Raw genomic sequence first — 5,526 nt, forward strand, 5'->3', positions numbered from 1 at the left:
TTCTCCAATTATAGTTAGCAAATTGTAGTTAATAATTTTAGTTAGCCAATTTAGGTACTGGAATTGGTATTAGCAATTTAGTTGTGTTGCCCTGTTCTTAGAGATGTTTTCTAGGGTTTTAGGTTTTTAAAGATTAAATATGGTGCAACAGCATGTGTCTAATGGTAATTTGGCATTTGGAATTGGAGTTTTTTTTATGTGTCTCCTTATGTTGTTATCTTGTTTTTATACAAATGATGATAATTTGTGAGATGTTTCTTAGGGTTTTGAGTTCTTAAAGATGGTGCAACACATGTGGCTAATGGCAATTCAAAGATATTGAAGATCATTATTGAGTTATAATCCATGTGTTGTTGCACCATCTTTATGAAATTTGAGTTACTAAACATTAAACCTCTATGGTAGTCATTATCTGAGGTCTATTTTGACTTAAACTTCAAATGGGCCGATTGATTTGGCATTGACATTTTTTTATGTGTCTTCTTATGCTGTTATCTTGTTGTTAGGCCAACGATGATAATTTTTGAGATGTTTTTTAGGGTTTTGGATTCTTAAAGATGGTACAATACATGTGGCTAATGGTAATTCAAATATGCTGAAGACCATCGTTGAGTCATAATCCATGTGTAGTTGCACCATCTTTATAAATTTGAGTTACTAAACCCTAAAACTGTATGGTAGTCATTATCTGAGGTCAATTTTGATTAAACCTCAAATGGGCCGATTGATTTGGCATTGGTGCTTTTTTTATGTGTCTCCTTATGTTGTTATCCTGTTCTTAGGCTAATGATGATAATTTGTGAGATTTTTCTTAGGATTTTGGGTTCTTAAAGATGGTGCAACACATATGTGGCTAATAGCAATTCAAAGATGCTGAAGACCACCATTGAGTCATAATTCACATGTTGTTGCATCATCTTTATAAAATTTGAGTTACTAAACCCTAAACCTCTATGTTAGTCATTATCTGAGGCCAATTTTGACTTAAACTTTAAATAGGCTGATTGATTTTGCATTGGTGTTTTTTTCTTTGGGCATGTAGAAGTATCTGTGATTTGTCCCATGTACGTTTGATTGCTCAGTGATGAAAATCCCTTTGCTAAAAACTATGACAAGGTCGATTAATATTGCATTTTGTAGTTAAAATTTTTTGCAAATGAACAAATTTAGAAACTAACATGTTGATTGATGTAAATGCTTCCTCAACTACAAGGGCTACATGACATTATTACGGATATTGGTGGCACACCACCTATGGTATGACCACATTAGTTGATAACAATAAAATGAAGATCACTGTCTCTTGTGAGGTTGCAATACCTAAAGAATGATATATCACTTTAACAACATCTAGCCCCGAAACATATCAAAGGCTTATGGCTGAAAGATCTGCTGTCCACACGCTTCTACAATTGGTTTACTTGCAATTTAGATACATATTTTCGGATTATAGCTATTTCAAATTGAAAGCATTTGAACAGAATGAGGATGTGCTTGCAATGACTCCTAGACTCTCGTGGTTACATGTAGCTAAAATGATTGGTGACATGAACATGTAGCTTGTACCTACGATTATTTCAATAATATTAAGTTTTTTTCCTCTATGTTGTTTCTCTTTGCCTGTAGGATTTTTATTGGAACACCTGGATGCAGATGGATAGTAGCTTGATTTCAATCTTATGTTTTCTTGCCTAATGGTGGGGGTACACAGTACTTGACCCACAATACAGGAATGTTCATGAAGGAAAGTACCAGTCGCACATTTAGTTTCGGTGTGATAGCAGCAATTTCGTTATATACGGAGATCCACTGGAACTTCCATTTGAGGCAACAACTAGTGCGCTCATTTATACACTGAACTATTTTGATGTAATATTTGAAGTTAAAAATTTTAGATATGAACTATGCATGTGATCATCTTTGATGTAATTTTAGAAATGCTTGTAGTTTGAATTAATGTATTAGTGTTTATTGTGACTGAAATATCTGTATATGTGATTGGTATCTGTGAGTGAATTATGAGTGAAATATCTGTATAGGTGCTTGTTATCTATATTGTTTCATGGATGAATGGTTCATATCAAAGAACTGGCAAATTTTGAAATGGTTGTATCCACGAACTGGCATGGATGCTGATTTTTAGTGTTAGTTCTATACTCGGCACTGATAGTCACTGACTATCAGTTGAAGGGATCGATGACGTCCTAAGAGAGGAGGTGAATTATGACACTTAGAATCTATTCGGCTCTAATAATAATAATACAAAATAAACCTATATCAATTTTTATCCAGATGTGCTCTTGATTTATCTAGTGTGTCTACTCTACAGATCAAAGCGCTTGCAACCAATCTAAAAAGTTAATTGCAAGTAAGTAAATGCGGAAACGTAAATAAGGTAGAGAGAGCAAACTCGACACAAGAATTTTTTTTGGTGGTATCGATGGCATTAATGCCACCCCTAGTCCACGTTGGAGCTCCACCAAGGATATGCTCCTGGTCGGCACCGGTCACGGCTATTGAGCCACCAAGTCACAAAGATAAGACCTCAACCCGGATGAGCTGTCAAGCTACCAAGGCAAGGTCTCACCACAAGCCTCTCTTTCGGTCCCTTGCTACCGTGATCACTTCGGAGCTTAAGCCACTATAGCAAAAATGGCCCTATTAGACCATGATTGTGGTTTCGGTGATTAATGATAACATAGTCAATGGGACTAACATATTTATCATGAATATATGTTACTAGGTCTCATGGATGCAATACATGATAAAGCCACCGTAGCCAGGACAAAGTTGGACTGAATTGGAGAAGCGCCAGGAAGATTTTCCTCACCGGATGGTCTGGTGCTATGTGTATTGAACTCACCGGAGCATATTTGACAAAGGGGAGAGAGGCCTGAAGACCTCACCGAAAGATCCGGTGATCAGAGAAGATACACGCGAGAGCGTTTTGTACAGAGAAGATTCCAACTGATTGTACACAAATTGTGTTGGAGCTTCACAATTTGTGTTAGAGCTTCACACCTTTCATAAGGTTTCGCCAATTCAACTGGCATTTGAGCCTTAGTCTCATTATGATCGGTTAGGTTTACCGCCTAGTGAGTAGTGATGTCTAGGGTTGGGATGGATTCTCATAGTGCTCTACTTTTCGATGGCACAAACTTCTCACGGTGGAAAATTCTAATATCTTGTTATTTGTAAGCCCAAGGGTTGGATGTTTTGAGAGCCACTGAGGAAGGAATGAAACGTCGCATCGTCAACAAGGAGAGACAATTAGATGCATTGGCAAATAGTATCATTTTATCATCTATATGTGTTAATGCATTTAATCGTGTTTATTCTCTCACCAATGCACATGATATTTGGACTAGTCTCATTGAAATATATAAAGGCATAAAGGATGTGCGTAATGAGGAATCTCAATGCTTGTTACTAATCTCAATGGTATTAAGCTACTACCGCATGAAAGTGCTAATACCATGTACTCACATTTGAATATTCTTGTCAATGATATCAATGGGTTAGGTTTCACGCCAATTGAAGATAATCAAGTGGTGAGAAGAATACTTCAAGCTCTTCTTCCAAAGTACAAATTGATAGTCTCCATCATCTACGACAACAATGACATCAAGAAGATGACTCCAAGTCAAGTGCTCGGCAAGATCACCGTCCATGAGATGACAATAAACATGGGGGTGGAAGCTTCTTTCTCATTCGGCATCAAGAACCTATCTCTCACAAGCAAGCAAGCTCAATGCCAACACATGAAGGCAAGAATGAGGAGATAAGAGCAAGAGTCAAGCTCAAGCGAAGATAATGGTGATCAAGATGAAGAGAGCGATGAAGAGAGTGATCAAAGCACACCAAGTGATGAAAAATTGATCCTAAGATGGTCAAGCTCTTCTCAAAGTTAGAGAAGAACGTGAAGAGGATCAATGCCAAGGTTGATTATCATATCTATATGAAAGACTTGGTCAACACAATTGATCATATCAAGAAGGAGAAGAAGAAAACCAAGAACAAGAGGGAGAAAAGGGGAAGAGCCAAGGCATTCGCAAGTATAGGAAGATGGGTGAGCAACGATGAAGAGTCAATCTCAAGTGATGAAAGCTTCACAATCCACCCCTCCAAGAAAATCTCTTCTTTAAGGTCATCATCTCACAAGTTATTATCGCGCAAGTCATCTCACAAGTGCCTTATAGCCAAATGTATGAATATCGATTTAAGTGATGATAAATCGATAAGGATTCTTCTTCCTATGATGAACTTCTTCCTTTGATCAATGAGCAACAAAGGTCCCTTAAGAAATAATCAAAAGATCTTAAGAAATTCAATGCACTTGATGACATTTATGCTACCTTTGTTTCTAATTATGAACAATTATTGAGAAAATTCAATTTGCTAAACAAGGAGCATGATGAGCTTAAGACTAAATTTGAGTGCATTGAACCTCAAACTAAGGTCCCTTTGAAGCAATCTACCTCTCTATTTAATTTCAATCCTAAGGTAGATGTTTCTACTTCTTGTGATGATTTAATTGCTTTATCTAGCTCACCCTTTTGCAATGAGATTTGTGTTGAGAATATTGTTGTAGAATCATCTAACAACCTCATTTCACAAGAGAATGATGATCTCAAGCAAGAAGTGGAGAAGCTCAAGAAAGACTTGGCGAGTTTAAATGGCAAATGACGTCTCCAACCTCTTCAAGATAATCATGCTTTCCTAGTGAAGAAGTTTGTGAAGGGGTCCACCGTAACATGCTTCAAATGCTATTAAGAAGACCACAAGTCCATCCAATGCAAACAAGTGAATAAGGAGACTAAAGAGAATAAGAAGATGGCGAACCTCTCCAACAAGACCTCCAACCTCTACATCAAGCTCAACTACAAGATCTAGACCAAGAGCAACCACTACAAGCTCAAGAAGAAGAACAATGGCAAGGTGATTGCACACATGGTTGGGAGAAAAGTTTGGAGATAGAACCAACCCATTTGGGTGTCCAAGGAAGTCATCACCAATATGAAGGGGCTCCAATCGGTTTGGGTTACAAAGAAGACTTAAAGTCCGAAGCGGCTATGGGGATTTGAAGACTTGGCTCACAAGATGAAGTGAAGGTTCAAGCAAAGAAGTCAAGTATACAAGTTTGGGCGCTTTGATAAAAGTCATGATCATCATATACCCAAATCCCCGTCCAAAGGTAAAAGAGGTAAATGGTAGCTAGACTTATGTTCATGTATTTTGCTTCTAGCTTATTTGCCTCATCTAGGATTGCATATGCTTATTTCAATTTATTGCAATATCTAGTGTAGGTTTTCATATGGTAGGTTGCTTGTGTTTATCTCTAACCCATAAGCAATCTACATGCTTTATTAGTTGTAGGTTCATTTCATGTCACTAGCTTTTTACAATTGGTATCTTTCATGTGCCATGATCCAATCTATAGGATAAATCTCCATTGTTATCAATAACAAGTGCATATATATCTCATAATTATTCAACACTTGTATGCACACACTTAGGAGGAGTATA

Source organism: Phragmites australis, chromosome 18 (genome assembly GCF_958298935.1).
Source record: "Phragmites australis chromosome 18, lpPhrAust1.1, whole genome shotgun sequence".
In the NCBI taxonomy this organism is placed as follows: domain Eukaryota; kingdom Viridiplantae; phylum Streptophyta; class Magnoliopsida; order Poales; family Poaceae; genus Phragmites; species Phragmites australis.